Source organism: Heteronotia binoei, chromosome 4, assembly GCF_032191835.1.
Source record: "Heteronotia binoei isolate CCM8104 ecotype False Entrance Well chromosome 4, APGP_CSIRO_Hbin_v1, whole genome shotgun sequence".
NCBI classification, from domain to species: domain Eukaryota; kingdom Metazoa; phylum Chordata; class Lepidosauria; order Squamata; family Gekkonidae; genus Heteronotia; species Heteronotia binoei.
Window position 1 is genome coordinate 181,509,412 of NC_083226.1, and position 18,956 is coordinate 181,528,367.

The 18,956-nt window shown below is 49.1% G+C and overlaps 1 protein-coding gene across 1 annotated transcript in view; it reads left to right on the plus strand.

The window, feature by feature from the left end:
* The window catches only part of DNAI1 (dynein axonemal intermediate chain 1), a 310,319-nt gene that overhangs the window by 117,175 nt on the left and 174,188 nt on the right, over positions 1-18,956 (plus strand). The window lies entirely within an intron of this gene.

Here is an 18,956-nt window from a genome sequence, read left to right on the forward strand (position 1 = left end):
TGAGGGGGGGGGAGGTTGTATTTTCTTTGTGTGTGTATACCTGAAAGTCATGGCGACCTCTGGTGACTGACCCCTACTGGAGGCCTGGAGGATATTCAGAGAGGTGGCTGAATAGAGCCTGCCCTGGTCTCCCAGCTCTAGTATTCCAAGGAGGTATCCCATCCAAGTATTTCCAACTCTGGGGTGACGTCGCATCATGATGTTTTCACGGCGGACTTTTTACGGGGTGGTTTGCCATTGCCTTCCCCAGCCATCTACGCTTTCTCCCCCCCACCCCACTCCAGCAAGCTGGGTAAAACCATAGAGCTACCTTAAGTGACATCCAGGCTTCCCCAGAAGTGACATTGCAATAAAGCCAGTGTTTTGTTTTCAGTTGGTCTTTAATTTCTCCTGCTGCCGCTCTGCTGCGACTTTAAAATGGCTGCCTCTAGAGGCGGAGCCAACAACAAAATGGCTGCCCATCCACTCTACTGGATGCCCCCGGCTTGCAGTATTTTGAGGACAGAGGAAGAAAAGTTCTCTCTGTCTCCTCTCTCTATCACGTCCCCCCCATTTCCAGAACTGAAAAGCCGCAGACTCCTCAACTATTGGAAACTCATCGGAAAGGTGCTCCAACCCCCTGATCCTCTTGGTTGGCGTCTTTCAGGGAGCTCCCCCAAACTGCCATAACTGTCTCATCTGGACTCACACGTGGCTTCACCACTGACTCGCAGTGTTACACGGAGATATGCCCTCCCCACACACCCGAATCGCAACCACAGCTTGCCTGGGAAAGAGCAATTTCCTTTCCTTCTTTAGAAGGCATATGAAGCTGCCTTCTACTGAATCAGACCCTGGGTCCATCTAAGTCAGTATTGTCTACTAAGACCGGCAGCGGCTCTCCAGGGTCTCAAGCTGAGGTTTTTCATGCCTATTTGCCTGGACCCTTTTTAGTTGGAGATGCCGGGGATTGAACCTGGGATCTTCTGCTTCCCAAGCAGATGCTCTACCACTGAGCCACAGCCCCATTCATGGCTCTCCAGGGTCTCAAGCTGAGGTTTTTCATGCCTACTTGCCTGGACCCTTTTTAGTTGGAGATGCCGGGGATTGAACCTGGGACCTTCTGCTTACCAAGCAGATGCTCTACCACTGAGCCACAGCCCCATTCATGGCTCTCCAGGGTCTCAAGATGAGGTTTTTCATGCCTACTTGCCTGGACCCTTTTTAGTTGGAGATGCCGGGGATTGAACCTGGGACCTTCTGCTTCCCAAGCAGATGCTCTGCCACTGAGCCACAGCCCCATTCATGGCTCTCCAGGGTCTCAAGCTGAGATTTTTCACACCTATTTGCCTGGACTCTTTTTAGTTGGAGATGCCAGGGATTGAACCTGGGACCTTCTGCTTCCCAAGCAGATGCTCTACCTCTGAGCCACCGTCCCTCCCCTGAGGCATCTTTATCAATTTTCACAGGTGTCTTCTGGTAGATTGTTCGTATCCACAGCTTCAGCTGGGTTCGGGGGTCTTTCTGGTAATGGCTAGAATTACAGTTAATTGGTTGAGTTATGTTGTTAGAGCGGGTGTGTGAGGTTCCACGCACCTTCAAACCCACGAGGCAGCTTGCTTCACGGTGGTGTCTGGCAGTGATACGATATCACTGCCTGTTAGAGGTAGTCCTCTGTGCAAGCACAAGTCGTTTCCGACTCTGGGGTGACTGTTGCTTTCACAACGTTTTCACGGCAGACTTTTTCTTATGGGGTGATTTGCCATTGCCTTCCCCAGTCATCTACACTTCCCCCCCCCCCCAGCAAGCTGGGGACTCATTTTACCCACCTCAGAAGGATGGAAGGCTGAGTCAACCTCTAGCTGGCTACCTGACCCCAGCTTCTGCCGGGATCGAACTCAGGACTACTGTGTACAATTCTGGTCACCGCACCTCAAAAAGGATATTATACCATTGGAAAAAGTCCAGAAAAGGGCAACTAGAATGATTAAAGGGTTGGAACACTTTCCTTATGAAGAAAGGTTAAAACGCTTGGGGCTTTTTAGCTTGGAGAAACGTCGACTACGGGGTGACATGATAGGGGTTTACAAGATTATGCATGGGATGGAGAAAGTAGAGAAAGAAGTACTTTTCTCCCTTTTTCACAATACAAGAACTCGTGGGCATTCAATGAAATAGCTGAGCAGTTGGGTTAGAACGGATAAAAGGAAGTACTTCTTTACCCAAAGGGTGGTTAACATGTGGAATTCACTGCCACAGGAAAGGGTGGCGGCTACAAGCATAGCCAGCTTCAAGAGGGGATTGGATAAAAATATGGAGCAGAGGTCCATCAGTGGCTATTAGCCACAGTGTGCGTGTGTGTGTTTGTGTGCGTTCATATGTATGTATATATGCGTGTGTGTGTATGTATATACACCCACACACACATATATTGCCCACTGTGTGACACACAGTGTTGGACTGGATGAGCGTTTGGCGTGATCCAAAATGGCTTCTCTTATGTTCTTATGTGACACAGACTGTTGGGACTGGATGGGCCACTGGCCTGATCCAGCAGGGCTTCTCTTATGTTCTTATGTGACACAGAGTGTTGGACTGTATGGGCCTTTGGCCTGATCCAACATTGCTTCTCTTATGTTCTTATGTGACACAGAGTGTTGGGACTGGATGGGCCATTGCCCTGATCCAACATGCCTTCTCTTACGTTCTTATGTGACACAGAGTGTTGGACTGGATGGGCCATTGGCCTGATCCAACATGGCTTCTCTTATGTTCTTATGTGACACAGAGTGTTTGGACTGGATGGCTATTGGCCTGATCCAACATGGCTTCTCTTATGTTCTTATGTGACACAGAGTGTTTGGACTGGATGGCTATTGGCATGATCCAACAGGGCTTCTCTTATGTTCTTATGTGATCCAACATGGCTTCTTTTATGTTCTTATGTGACACAGAGTGTTGGACTGTAGGGGCCTTTGGCCTGATCCAACAGGGCTTCTCTTATGTTCTTATGTGACAGAGTGTTGGGACTGGATTTCCCATTGGCCTGATCCAACATGGCTTCTCTTACGTTCTTATGTGACACAGAGTGTTGGACTGGATTGTCCATTGGCCTGATCCAACAGGGCGAGTGTTGGACTGTAGGGGCCTTTGGCCTGATCCAACATGGTTTCTCTTATGTTCTTATGTGACACAGACTGTTGGGACTGGATGGGCCATTGGCCTGATCCAACAGGGCTTCTCTTCTGTTCTTATGTGACACAGAGTGTTGGACTGGAGGGGCCATTGGCCTGATCCAACATGGCTTCTCTTATGTTCTTATGTGACACAGAGTGTTGGACTGGATGGGCTATTGGCCTGATCCAACGGGGCTTCTCTTATGTTCTTATGTGACACAGAGTGTTGGACTGGAGGGGCCATTGGCCTGATCCGACATGGCTTCTCTTATGTTCTTCTGTGACACAGAGCGTTGGACTGGATGGGCCATTGGCCTGATCCAACATGGCTTCTCTTATGTTCTTATGTGACCCAGAGTGTTGGACTGGATGGGCCACTGGCCTGATCCAACATGGCTTCTCTTATGTTCTTATGTGACCCAGAGTGTTGGACTGTATGGGCCACTGGCCTGATCCAAAATGGCTTCTCTTATGTTCTTATGTGACACAGAGTGTTGGACTGGAGGGGCCACTGGCCTGATCCAAAAGGGCTTCTCTTATGTTCTTATGTGACACAGAGTGTTGGACTGGATGGGCCACTGGCCTGATCCAACATGGCTTCTCTTATGTTCTTATGTGACCCAGAGTGTTGGACTGGATGGGCCACTGGCCTGATCCAACATGGCTCCTCTTATGTTCTTATGTGACACAGAGTGTTGGACTGGAGGGGCACTGGCCTGATCTAACAGGGCTTCTCTTATGTTCTTATGTGACACAGACTGTTGGGACTGGATGGGCCATTGGCCTGATCCAACAGGTCTTCTCTTATGTTCTTATGTCGTGAGCAGAGCTTGGACTGCAGTACTGCAGCTTTACCACTCTTAACCACGGGGCTCTTACCTTTCCATTTACTTACCTACAGCAAATCAGAGCTCTACCCTAATCTGGATATCCCAATCTCTTCAGATCTCAGAAGCTAAACAGGATCAGCCCTGGCTAGTAGTTGGATGACAGGCCACCAAGGAAGTCCAGGGTTGCTACACAAAGGCAAGCAATGGCAAAGCACCTGTGGGTGTTTCTTGCACTGATAATCCCACCAGGGGGTGCCATAAGTCAGCTGTGACTTGACAGCACTTTTCACCACGTGTCAGAAGTCTGAGGCTGCTGCTGGGTGATCTTTGCCCACCGTCTTTTCCTTTAGGACAATCCAGGCCGACATACATGTTAAAAAGGTATATTTCGCCCCTTTTAGTCCTCAGTCTACATCAGCGTTTCTCAGCCTTTTGGGTATGCTGACCCACAAGTCCAAATCAATGCTCCCTCTAAGCTGTGGAGTCTTGTGAGCAAAAATTCTATTTTGTGAGCTACTGGCGTTAAAGTTGCGAGCAAGCAATTTGTCTATGAACATAACCTAAGAAGCCCTGTTGGATCAGGCCAGTGGCCCATCCAGTCCAACACTCTGTGTCACATAAGAGAAGCCATGTTGGATTAGGCCAATGGCCCATCCAGTCCCACACTCTGTCACACAGTGGTCAAAACGACAACAACCAAGTGCCATCAGGAGGTCCATCAGTGGGGCCAGGACACTAGAAGCCCTCCCACTGTTTCCCCCACGAAGCACCAAGAATAATGACCATCACTTGCCCTATACAGAGAGTTCCATCTATACCCTGTGGCTAGAAGCCTCTGATGGATCTTTGCTCCAGATGTTTATCCAATCCCCTCTTGAAGCTGTCTATGCTTGTAGCCGCCGCCACCTCCTATGGTAGTGAATTCCATGTGTTAATCACCCTTTGGGGGAAGAAGTACCTCTTTTTATCTGTTCTAACCCGACTGCTCAGCAATTTCACTGAGTGCCCACGAGTTCTTGTATTGTGAGAAAGGGAGAAAAGTACTTCTTTCTCTACTTTCTCCATCCCCTGCATAAACCTCTATCAGGTCACCCCCTCAGTCGACATTTCTCCAAGCTAAAGAGCCCCAAGCATTTTAACCTTGCTTCATAGGGAAAGTGTTCTAACCTTTTAAGCATTAGACTTGTGAGCTGCTGCATAAATTATTTTGCTCTAGGGCCATTTCTCCTGAGCTGAGACAAAAAATGTGTGAGCCGGAAGCTAGAAAAAGAAAAAGTGAGCTAGCTCACGCTAATGCAATTTAGAGGGAACACTGGTCCACCACAAAGCAGTAGACAAATTGCACCTTTAAGACCAACTAAGTTTCATTCAGAATGTAAGCTTTCGTATGCTCTAAGCAGACTTCATCAGACAAAACTGGAATGGCAAGCCATCCTTAAATATCGAGAAAGTGAGCAGTGAGTTGGTATGTAGAGTCATGGAAATGTTTTTAGCAATTATTAGCAGATTAAAAGAATCACAAATTGGCGTCTGTGTTAGTTAGTGTTGTTAACTTGGCTGAAACAACCGTGGAGGGTGATAAAAAGCAGATTGATGTCATAGGTGTGAAGTGCCGTAAATCTGGGTGTCATTCTGGCTTCGTTAGTTGTGGGTTTAAATAGAGGGCATTAGTATCTCAAGAGGTTATAACATCGTTACAGTTTGCTATTAGAAAAAAAGAATACATTAAAATATAATGGAAGATGGGTTAGTATATGTCAGGGGCAGAGAACCTTTTTTCTGCCAAGGGCCATTTGGATATTTATAGCATCATTCATGGGCCATACACAATTATCAACTTAAAAAACAGTGCTCCACCAAGGAAGAACGATTTAGGCCGGCAAAATTAATGCAAATAATTGTTTTTCGATTTGAAGTCATGTGGGGAGAGCCTAATTCAGCACATGCACATACACGCCGACCCATTGCCCTAGGCAAATGCCTAGGTCCAGGCATATTAGACCACATCCCCTAATATTAGCATATTAGGTCACACACTTATTAGCATATTAGGCCACACCACCTGGGATAATCACGTGCAAATTGAACTGGTAGTGTCACGTTCTCCGGGTGCAGGCAAGCAGGAGTCCAAAGCCAGTCCAAGGTCAAAGTCCAGGAAGTCAAGCAGGAGCCAAGTCACCAATGCAGAATCACAAACCAGAATCAGAAGTCAATGTCCAAAAGCCAAAAGGTCAGGATGCCAAGGAAATCAAGCAGGTCAGGATCACGAATCAGGAAGGAGCGTGGATGCAAGCCAGAGATAGACTTGTTGCTTCCACAAGGTTACGAGGTCCTGGGTGGGAGCTATATAGGAACCTCAATCAGTCTGCTCCCTGGGTGGCAGTAACTCTGCTAGAACTCAGGGCTGAGATATCTGAAGCATTGGCGTGCCTCATGTCTTTGCTCTGAAAGTTCTTTCCAGAGCCTGCTTCGAACTCTTGTGATGGGAGGAGGAGAGCTTGGAGGAGAATGATCATCAACAGCTGACACTGGTGCCTGGAGAGTGATTGATGGACCAGCTGCTGAATTTGTTCAGCTGAGGAACTGGCTGGCAACTCTTCCAGGTCTGTTAAGCCTTCCAGCTCCCCCTCATTAGGGCTCATGACAGGTAGCTGGCTCCCACCCCCTACCCCTGCCACCCCTCCCTCCCTCCCTTCAGCTGCTCCCAGCAGACCTTTAAAGGCACCCACATACCCCAGCAGCAGTCCTTCACAATGCCCACAAGAGAGGAGGGCTCGGCCCAGCAGGCCCCGAGAGCCAGACTAAATGATCTTGAGGGCCGTAAATGGCCCTCGGGCCTGACGTTCCCCACCCCTGGTATATGTAATAAGATAAACAGCCAATATCCCAATTTGAGTACGTCAACACAAAAAAACTAAAATATTCTGATACAGTGGTCCACCACAGTTGGTAATGGAACGAGAGACCCCCGAGAAAGCCCAGGGTCAAGGTGCAGTGGCCCACCACCTCCGATCATTTCTTGAAAACCCACCGGGGGGTCACCGTAATCAGTTGCTTTCCAGTCTCCAAAAGCTCTGGCGATAACGAATGCTTTTACCACTTGATGGCAGTGTTAAATATTGAATGAGCTGCCGCTGAGGAAAAAGGCATTGACGGAGCCTCGCCAAAAAGACAAGCCAGCCGAGCCCCCTTCAGCGGGCATTCAATTCGAGAGCGGCGCACTCCACTATCAATTAAAACTGGAGAACGGAGAAGCAAACGTTTTCATTTGCTTCATCGCCTCTAGTCATTGCTGCCGAAGACGAGGGAGCAGTTCATATTCGTCTAATTCCGCTTCCAAAATTAGGCTTATTTGTTTGGAGTGGACGGAGACAGCTTGATATTAATGTGCCTGAAATAGAGCCTAGGGAAGGATCAAGGGGCTGGTGAGGGGCCAAGAGGCACCACACCGCTGGAATAGCTCTTCCACTGCTGGAAGTCATTGAAACTGGAGCGGACTCGCTTGTTGGCACGGGGGAGAGAAGAGCCTGAAATCCAGCAAATGGCTAGGCTGCAAAACTTTAATAATGGGCCTAAAGAAGTGTGACGGGGAAGGGTCTATGACTGGTTCTTCCCAGGGGGCTTAAGAACATCAGAGAAGCCACATTAGATCAGTGGCCCATCCAGTTCAACACTCTGTGTCACATAAGAACATAAGAGAAGCCATGTTGGATCAGGCCAATGGCCCATCCAGTCCAACACTCTGTGTCACATAAGAACATAAGAGAAGCCCTGTTGAATCAGGCCAGTGGCCCGTTCAGTCCAACACTCTGTGTCACATAAGAACATAAGAGAAGCCATGTTGGATCAGGCCAGTGGCCCCTCCAGTCCAACACTCTATGTCACATAAGAACATAAGAGAAGCCATGTTGGATCAGGCCAATGGCCCCTCCAGTCCAACACTCTGGGTCACATAAGAACATAAGAGAAGCCCTGTTGGATCAGACCAATGGCCCCTCCAGTCCCAACACTCTGTGTCACATAAGAACATAAGAGAAGTCCTGTTGGATCAGGCCAATGGCCCCTCCAGTCCAACACTCTATGTCACATAAGAACATAAGAGAAGTCCTGTTGGATCAGGCCGATGGCCCATCCAGTCCAACACTCTGTGTCACATAAGAACGTAAGAGAAGCCATGTTGGATCAGGCCAATGGCCCATCCAGTCCCAACACTCTGTGTCACATAAGAACGTAAGAGAAGCCATGTTGGATCAGGCCAATGGCCCATCCAGTCCCAACACTCTGTGTCACATAAGAACATAAGAGAAACAATGTTGGATCAGGCCAAAGGCCCCTACAGTCCAACACTCTGTGTCACATAAGAACATAAGAGAAGCCATGTTGGATCAGGCCAGTGGCCCATTCAGTCCAACAATCTGTGTCACATAAGAGAAGCCATGTTGGGTCAAGGTAATGACCCATCCAGTCCAACACTCTGACTCACATAAGAACATAAGAGAAGCCCTGTTTGATTAGGCCAATGGCCCATCCAGTCCAACACTCTGTGTCACATAAGAACATAAGAGAAGCCATGTTGGATCAGGCCAATGGCCCATCCAGTCCAGCACTCTGAGTCACATAAGAACATAAGAGAAGCCCTGTTGGATCAGGCCAATGGCCCCTCCAGTCCAACTCTGTGTCACATAAGAACATAAGAGAAGCCCTGTTGGATCAGGCCAGTGGCCCATCCAGTCCAACACTCTGTGTCACATAAGAACATAAGAGAAGCCATGTTGGATCAAGGCAATGGCCCATCCAGTCCAACACTCTGTGTCAGATAAGAACATAAGAGAAGCCCTGTTGGATCAGGCTAGTGGCCCATCCAGTCCAACACTCTGTGTCACATAAGAACATAAGAGAAGCCTTGTTGGATCAGGCCAATGGCCCTTCCAGTCCAACACTCTGAGTCACATAAGAACATAAGAGAAGCCCTGTTGGATCAGGCCAATGGCCCATCCAGTCCAACACTCTGTGTCACATAAGAACATAAGAGAAGCCCTGTTGGATCAGTCCAGTGGCCCATCCAGTCCAACACTCTGTGTCACATAAGAACATAAGAGAAGCCCTGCTGGATCAGGCCAGTGGCCCATCCAGTCCAACACTCTGTGTTACATAAGAACATAAGAGAAGCCATGTTGGATCAGGCCAATGGCCCATCCAGTCCAACACTCTGAGTCACATAAGAACATAAGAGAAGCCCTGTTGGATCAGGCCAATGGCCCATCCAGTCCAACACTATGAGTCACATAAGAACATAAGAGAAGCCCTGTTGGATCAGGCCAATGGCCCCTCCAGTCCAACACTGTGTCACATAAGAACATAAGAGAAGCCCTGTTGGATCAGTCCAATGGCCCATCCAGTCCAACACTTTGTGTCACATAAGAACATAAGAGAAGCCACATTAGATCAGGCCAGTTGCCCATCCAGTCCAACACTCTGTGTCACACAGTGACCGAAAAACCCAGGTGCCATCAGGAGGTCCATCAGTGAGGCCAGGACACTAGAATCTCTCCCACTGTGCCCCCCCAAGCACCAAAAATATAGAGCATCACTGCTCCATCTATACACTGTGGCTAATAGCCACTGATGGACCTCTGCTCCAGATGTTGATCCAATCCCCTCTTGAAGCTGTCTATGCTTGTAGCCGCCGCCACCTCCCGTGGCAGTGAATTCCATGTGCTGATCGTCCTTTGACTTCCGCACAGGGCCCTGATTCAAAGTGCTGTTGTGCTGTGAGACAGGGTGGAGGGGAAAGCAATTTAATCCTTCTACCTCTGCAGTTTTACCAACTGAAACCAATTTTCCGGATGTTGGTAGTAGCCAGGGAAAAAAAGTGAGGGAGGAAGGCAGGCAAAGAGTGAGTTAGTTTTTAGCTGTTGCAGACTTTCTGGGCTCTGTGACTGTGGTCTTGGCATTGTGAGACCTGACGTTTCAGCAGCAGCTGTGACTGGCATCCTCAGAAGTTTAACCCAGAAAACTGGAGTTCTCTCTGGGTCAAAGTGAGAAGAAGATGGTAGGCAGGTAATTTATATCTATCCAGGAAGGTGGGGGTAAGGCTGAGTCATTATTTTGTAGGAGCTTCCCAGGCTGTGACATGCTAATGGAGGTGCTTTCCTGAGGAGGTTCGTTTGTATATGGATTGGCTATTGAAATGCTTATCTTTGATGTTGTAGTAAGATGTAGACTTTTTTGTGTTTTCCAGGACTGGAAGTCATGCCCTATCTTACAGCATCTTACAGCCACAGAGTTAGAGAGTTTTAGAAAGAGATTTTGACAGGTGAACAGGAAGTCTTGATGATAATAGCTCAATGCTTTCTGTGTGTTGAAGGTCAGGCTGCCATCTCTAAGTTTGGAAATTCCTGGAGATTTGGAAGGGCAGGGTTTGGGTAGAGGAGGGACTTCAGCAATGCACAATGACACAGAGTCCACCTGCCAAAGTATCGCTTTTCTCCAGGGGAACGGACCTCTGTCTCTGGAGATCAGTTGTAATTCTGAGAGATCTCCAGATGTCATCTGGAGACTGGCAATCCCAGTTAGGGCAGATGATGGAGTACACGCCTGGGAAGAGGTCTCGTTCTTGTGGCTTGCTTGCAAGCCTCCCTGTCCATGGTTGTAAATAGTGAGGATCCTAAAGTTCAAAAATCAGGGTGTACTGGCTTGAAGTACCAGATGTCAGAAGTTAGACAAGGCAGAGTCATTCAGTCCAAGTTCAGGGGTCCAGAAGTCAGGCAAGTCCATGCCTCACTGCGTCTCTTGGCTAGTTTTATAGCCCCATGCCTAAGGGTCATGCTTACAACCAGTTACTCGATCCTACAATTACTAATTTTCATTATCAGCAAGCAGCTGGTGTCAGGCCAGGAGGCATGCACTTTGCCATCGTGTCTGTAGCTCTGTTCTCAGCCTCTGTCTGCAGTGCTCTAAGGGTGTGGCTGATGCTGGTGGACTGGGAATGGCCAGCTGTGTCTCACCTGCTGAATCAGGGCTAGAGGGTGTCGGTGGCTCTGCACCAGCTGTTGGCTGTGAATCCTGATAAGCCTGCAGCTCATTTTCCTGCTGGTCAGCTTTTGTTAACTACATGCGGCTCCTGGCTACATGTGGCTCCTGTTCTCCTGTGGACTCCTCTTCTCCTGAAGAGTCTTTGCTAGAAGAAAAGGAAGAAGAAGAATATGATGATATTGGATTTTTACCCTACCCTCCGCTCTGAATCTCAGAGTCTCAGAGTGGCTCATAATCTCCCCCACAACAGACACCCTATGAGGTGGGTGGGGCTGAGAGAGCTCTCCCAGAAGCTGTGCTTTCAAGGACAACTCTTTTGAGAGCTATGGCTGACCCAAGGTCATTCCAGCAACTGCAAGTGGAGGAACGGGGAATCAAACCCGGTTCTCCCAGATAAGAGTCCACGCACTTCACCACTATGTCAAACTGGCTTGCTGAGCCCTGGCTGACTCATGACGCAGGGGTTCAGAATTTCCCAGACTTGGAAGCCTTACTCCAGACTTTAAAATAAGAAGTAAATTTGAGAGCTACGAGCTAATTCTATATCTGTGCATTTGGCATTCATCAGTCTATATGCTCAAAGGCAGTGTAGCTGCTCTGTTGGCATGTCAGTTGATTGCTAAAATTAACTTGAACTTTAAAAAAATTGATATGTAATTTACAGCACAATATACTTGCTCTTGAGTCCTCGTAATATAATCATCAGTGTGGTCGTGAGTCTCTGTGTTAGAGTAAGTTATGCAGGTCCTAACAGCTGGGCTTGCATTGTGTCAACTTCGTTTTTCATTTTTAAAAAGCAAAAGCATGAAGCAAGGGGAATCTCTTCACCATCTGAAGTAGATGCCCCAGAGGGGAACCACACAGGCAGACAGAGTTAAGAATATAAGAGAGGTCAGGTTTAATCAGGCCAGTGGCCCATCTAGTCCAACACTCTGTGTCACATAAGGACATAAGAGAAGCCATGTTGGATCAGGCCAGTGGCCTATCCAGTCCAACACTCTGTGTCACATAAGAACCTAAGAGAAGCCCTGCTGGATCAGGCCAATGGCCCATCCAGTCCAACACTCTGTGTCACATAAGAACATAAGAGAAGCCCTGTTGGATCAGGCCAATGGCCCATCCAGTCCAACACTCTGTGTCACATAAGAACATGAGAGAAGCCCTGTTGGATCAGGCCAGTGGCCCATCCAGTCCAACACTCTGCGTCACATAAGAACATAAGAGAAGCCCTGTCGGATCAGGCCAGTGGCCCATCCAGTCCAACACTCTGCGTCACATAAGAACATAAGAGAAGCCATGTTGGATCAGGCCAGTGGCCTATCCAGTCCAACACTCTGTGTCACATAAGAACATAAGAGAAGCCCTGTTGGATCAGGCCAATGGCCAATCCAGTCCAACACTCTGTGTCACATAAGAAAATAAGAGAAGCCATGTTGGATCAGGCCAATGGCCCATCCAATCCAGCACTCTGTGTCACATAAGAACATAAGAGAAGCCCTGTTGGATCAGGCCAATGGCCCATTCAGTCCAACACTCTGTGTCACATAAAAAACATAAGAGAAGCCATGTTGGATCAGGCCAGTGGCCCATCCAGTCCAACACTCTGTGTCACACAGCGGCCAAAACCCAGGAGCCATCAGGAGGCCCACCAGTGGGGCCAGAACTCTAGAAGCCCTCCCAATGTTCCCCCCACCCTCATGCACCAAGAATACAGAGCATCACTGCCCCAGACATAAGGACGTCAGAGAAGCCATGTTGGATCAGCCAATGTCACACAGTGGCCAAAACCCAGGAACCATCAGGAGGTCCATCAGTGGAGCCAGGACATCAGAAGCCCTCCCACTGTGTCCCCCCCAAGCACCGAGAATACAGAGCATCACTGTCCCAGACATAAGAACATAAGAGAAGTCATGTTAGATCAGGTCAGTGGCCCATCCAGTCCAATACTCTGTGTCACACAGTGGCCAAAACACAGGAGTTCCACCAGTGAGGCCAGAACTCCAGATGCCTTCCCACTGTAGCCCCGCAAACACCAAGAAAGCAGAGCATCACTGCCCCAGAGTGTTCCATCTACATCTTGTGGGTAATAGCCACTCATGGACCACTGCTCTTTAGAACACCAGAGAAACCCCTTTTGGATCAGGCCTATTGCCTATCCAGTCCAACATCCTGTGTCACACAGTGGACATAACCCAGGGGCCATCAGGAGATCCACCAGCAGGGTCAAAATTCCAAAAGCCTTCCCATTGTCACCCCCCAAGCACCAAGAAGATCACTTTTTCAGGCAGAGTATTTTACCTAGACCAGGGGTGTCGAACTCATTTGTTATTTGGGCCATATCTGACATAAATGAGACCTTGTCGGTCTGGGCCATGTTTGGCTGGGCCATATGTGTACCTATTTAAGGGTTTAAAAAACCCTTAAAAGAGGATAAAAACATTAGCACTCATTTGTCTTAAAGGTGCTTTCTTTGCATCCCTCTCATGGGATCCAGGGAACTGGGCAAAGGAAGCTCTGTTTCTTTCCTTCCTTCCCCAGGGGCCTAGGAGCGGGAGGAGCCTCAGCCAATAGAAGGAAGAGAGACTTGGCTCAGTAGCTCTGCTGTGCGATTGAAAGAGCCTGGCAAAGCAAGCTCTCCCTCCCCCTTCTTCCTCTCAAGGGAAGAGCCTCAGCCAATGGAGAAAACAGAGGTTTTGCTCCTGTGCAATTGAGCAAGCCTTGCAAAGCAAGCTGTTACGCTGAAGGAAGCAGATGACAGCTAGTTGCTCGGGGGCCTGATAGGAGCACTCCAAGAGCCTGATTTGGCCCCCAGGCCACATGTTTGACACCCCTGATCTAAACCCTTGTAGCTCATAGCCACTGATGGACTTCTGCTCCATATGGTTCTCCCATCCCCTCTTGAAGTGGTCTGTGCTTGTAGCCACTTCCACTTCCTGCAGCAGTGAGATCCACACAACTTTCTCAGGGCACTTTGATTTAACAAAAATACTATCCTCCCTGGATGTTCGAGGCTTGCGGTTCGTGGGCTGATTCTGATTCGTGGTGACGGGAACTCTCCCAGTTGAAAACAGGATGCTGGAACAGATGTACTCTAGCCTGATACTCCAGGCTCTTGGCTTAGACTTCCTTGTATTTAAAAAAACCAATCATTTATAGACTGTCTTTTTGATGCCCAAAGGAGAAATAAATTTAGAAAGGGGAAGCCAGGAAGTGAAGACAACCATGAAGCAAACTGGGAAACAAAAGCCCTTTTCTTGAAAGCCAGCACTCTTGTTTAAAGGTGGCAGTTTAGGTTTGGGCTTGTGGGAGCTCCTAGTGAGATTCCCCCCCCCTTCCTGCAAGTTGTTATGATTATGCAGAAGAGCAAACTGCTCTGTGACCCTCTTAGAATGCATTTACTCCAACTCCACCTTGAATTCCCGCTGTTCCCCGCTTTCCCCCTTTCATTATGAGCAAACGTGGAGCTGAATGCTGGAGGACAATAATGGAAGTGGAAAGCGGCTTGCCTTTTACGTTTCAACAGTGTCTTTTTGTGAGAATTTCAGCAGACCAGTTGAACTTTCCTGGTGTCACCCAGACTGAGATTGCAGGGAGAGGCCCCCCCTGACTGTCCCATCAATCAAAGAATCTCCTTTTGGTGCGCACGTGAGAGGGCCTTTTTGGTATCAGCCCCGTGATTTTGTAACAAATCTCCCTAGTGAGATTTGCCTGGCCCTCTCCCTCTCAGTCTTTTGGAAGCAGCTGAAAATGGTTCTATGTAGGCAGCCCTCAATTTGGGAAGGAGCTCACAAGAGCGGAGCCCTGGAACCTCTACCTTTTATTAAACAAATGAACATACAAAGCTGCCTTCTACTGAATCAGACCCTCGGTCCTTCAAAGTCAGTCTTGTCTACTCAGACTGGCAGTGGCTCTCCAGGATCTCAAGCGGAGGTTTTTCACACCTATTTGTCTGGAGTAAAGCTGCAGTCGGAGCCCTCTGCTCACGACCTGAGTTCGATCCCAGTGGAAGCTGGTTCAGGTAGCCAGCTCCAGGTTGACTCAGCCTTCCATCCTTCCATGGTCGGTAAAAAGTTTGCTGGGGGGAAAGTGTAGATGACTGGGGAAGGCAATGGCAAACCACCCCATTAAAAAGTCTGCAGTCTACAGTGAAAACGTTGTGAAAGCAACGTCACCCCAGAGTCGAAAATGACTGGTGCTTCCACAGGGGATTACCTTTACCTTTTACCTTTTTTAGTTGCAGATGCCGGGGATTGAACCTGGGACCTTCTGTTTACCAAGCAGATGCCCATCTGTTTACCAAGCAGATGGCGAGCTGGTTTGGTGTAGTGGTTAAGTGTGCGGACTCTTATCTGGGAGAACCGGGTTTGATTCCCCACTCCTCCACTTGCACCTGCTAGCATGGCCTTGGGTCAGCCATAGCTCCGGCAGAGGTTGTCCTTGAAAGGGCAGCTGCTGGGAGAGCCCTCTCCAGCCCCACCCACATCACAGGGTGTCTGTTGTGGGGGAGGAAGGGAAAGGAGATGGTGAGCCGCTCTGAGACTCTTCGGAGTGAAGGGCGGAATATAAATCCAATATCTTCATCTACCTCACAGGGTGTCTGTTGTAGGGGAGGAAGGGAAAGGAGATTGTGAGCCGCTCTGAGACTCTTCAGAGTGGAGGGCGGGATATAAATCCAATATCTTCATCTACCTCACAGGGTGTCTGTTGTAGGGGAGGAAGGGAAAGGAGATTGTGAGCCGCTCTGAGACTCTTCAGAGTGGAGGGCGGGATATAAATCCAATATCTTCATCCACCTCACAGGGTGTCAGTTGTGGGGGAGGAAGGGAAAGGAGATTGTGAGCCGCTCTGAAACTCTTCGGAGTGAAGGGCGGGATATAAATCCAATATCTTCATCTACCTCACAGGGTGTCTGTTGTAGGGGAGGAAGGGAAAGGAGATTGTGAGCCGCTCTGAGACTCTTCAGAGTGGAGGGCGGGATATAAATCCAATATCTTCATCTACCTCACAGGGTGTCTGTTGTAGGGGAGGAAGGGAAAGGAGATTGTGAGCCGCTCTGAGACTCTTCAGAGTGGAGGGCGGGATATAAATCCAATATCTTCATCCACCTCACAGGGTGTCAGTTGTGGGGGAGGAAGGGAAAGGAGATTGTGAGCCGCTCTGAGACTCTTCGGAGTGGAGGGCGGGATATAAATCCAATATCTTCTTCTTCTTCTACCACAGACCGACCATCCCTCCCCAATGTGCTCTTTCTTTCTTAAATTCCGTCCCCTACAATACTTGCTTCTGAGTTCCATTGTTCAACCGCCCTGTGAGAATTTTGCTGAACTCTTCAGATGTGGCAAACTTTCAAGTATTTCCCCCCACAAAAAAATGGGGAAATAACCAACGTATATCAAGCAGACTGATGGAAATCTTCAACATGCCACTGTGGCCATGTAGGAGAAAATCATTTTAAAAGTATGATAGGAGTCAGGTTCTATTACAAGTATGATCCCAGAAGCATTTTAAGGCAGATGCTGAGCTGATATAATTGGAAAAAGTCCAGAAAAGGGCAACTAGAATGATTAAAGGGTTGAAGAAAGGTTAAAACGCTTGGGGCTCTTTAGCTTGGAGAATCGTCGACTGAGAGGTGACATGACAGAGGTTTACAAGATAACGCATGGGATGGAGAAAGTAGAGAAAGAAGTACTTTTCTCCCTTTCTCACAATACAAGAACTCGTGGGCATTCAATGAAATTGCTGAGCAGACAGGTTAGAACTGATCGAAGGAAGTACTTCTTCACCCAAAGGGTGATTAACATGTGGAATTCACTGCCACAGGAGGTGGTGGCGCCTACAAGCATAGCCAGCTTTTAGAGGGGATTGGCACCTGGGTTCTTTGGCCACTGTGTGACACAGTGTTGGACTGGATGGGCCATCAGCCTGATCCAACAGGGCTTCTCTTATGTTCTTATGTGACACAGAGTGTTGGACTGGAGGGGCCATTGGACTGATCTAACAGGGCTTCTCTTATGTTCTTATGTGACACAGAGTGTTGGACTGGATGGGCCGTTGGCCTGATCCAACACGGCTTCTCTTATGTGACACAGTGTTGGACTGGATGGGCCGTTGGCCGTTGGCAGCGAGCACTTTGGGGGACTGTAGAAGGAGGCTCACCCCAGACCAGCCTGCTTTTCAAAAAGAATCCTGCAAGGCAGCCAAAGTCCTTCTTAGGGTGGCCATAATGTCTGAAGGCCAGCCAGGGACACCTTGGGGGGGAAACAGGAAGTGACGTCACTTCCGGCGACGTCACTTCCGGCGACGTCATACCACCGCCGGAAACAGGAAGTGACATCACTTCCTGTGACATCATTTCCCCCGCGCCACCTGCCGGAAACGGGAAGTGACATCACTTCCTGTGACATCATTTCCCCCGCGCCACCTGCCGGAAGCAGGAAGTGACATCACTTCCTGTGACATCATTTCCCCCAAATGGCATCATTTCCCCCAAATGCCACTGCCGGAAACAGGAAGTGACTTCACAGCACTTCCTGTGACGTCCCCAAAAATCCCCCAAATATCACCGCCAGAAACAATTTTGTTCTCAAATCCTGTATATACTTCATCAGTATATGGGATAAGGCACTTTCTCAACTGTGCTGCATAATGCAGCCTATTTATTTTGTCCTGTTGGCTCTGTTGGCTCTATCTGCGCCACCTTCATCACTTTCGGGGTGTGGATCCCCCAGTGGGGTGGGCTCCCGACTCCCTCCGCCGGCTGTTTCTGATAGCCCTGCGCCCCCTCTTTCATTTGATATGTGTCCCGTGCGGGTGCCACCCTCCTGCCGGGAGATGCCGCAAAATGAGCCCCCTTGAGGCTTATGGCGGCAGGGCTCGGGGGAAGCAAGCTAGACTGCTGTTCTTTTGAGGGGTTATAGAGTGTTTCGAGCCCCTCCCTGTGGCATTGGTCCCATCGTCGTGGGACCCAGGGGGCCGGCGCAGCAGCCTGCCGAAGCAGCCTGTCACTAATAACACAGGTCGAGATGCGGAAGTGACTGACAGGCTGCTTCAGCGGGCCGCTGCGCCGGCCCCCTGGGTCCCACAACGATGGGACCGATGCCACAGGGAGGGGCTCGAAACACTCTATAACCCCTCAAAAGAACAGCAGTCTAGCTTGCTTCCCCCGAGCCCTGCCGCCATAAGCCTCAAGGGGGCTCATTTTGCGGCATCTCCCGGCAGGAGGGTGGCACCCGCACGGGACACATATCAAATGAAAGAGGGGGCGCAGGGCTATCAGAAACAGCCGGCAGAGGGAGTCGGGAGCCCACCCCACTGGGGGATCCACACCCCGAAAGTGATGAAGGTGGCGCAGATAGAGCCAACAGAGCCAACAGGACAAAATAAATAGGCTGCATTATGCAGCACAGTTGAGAAAGTGCCTTATCCCATATACTGATGAAGTAAATACAGGATCTGAGAACAAAATTGCACCAGAAGACACAAACACAAAGCTCCCTTACACTGAATCAGTGCTTGGGTCCACCAAAGTCAGTATTGTCCACTCCAGTCACAAACACAAAGCTCCCTTACACTGAATCAGTGCTTGGGTCCACCAAAGTCAGTATTGTCCACTCCAGTCACAAACACAAAGCTCCCTTACACTGAATCAGTGCTTGGGTCCACCAAAGTCAGTATTGTCACATAAGAACATAACAGAAGCCCTGTTGGATCAGGCCAGTGGCCCATCCAGTCCAACACTCTGCGTCACATAAGAACATAAGAGAAGCCCTGTTGGATCAGGCCAGTGGCCCATCCAGTCCAACACTCTGCGTCACATAAGAACATAAGAGAAGCCCTGTTGGATCAGGCCAGTGGCCCATCCAGTCCAACACTCTGCGTCACATAAGAACATAACAGAAGCCCTGTTGGATCAGGCCAGTGGCCCATCCAGTCCAAC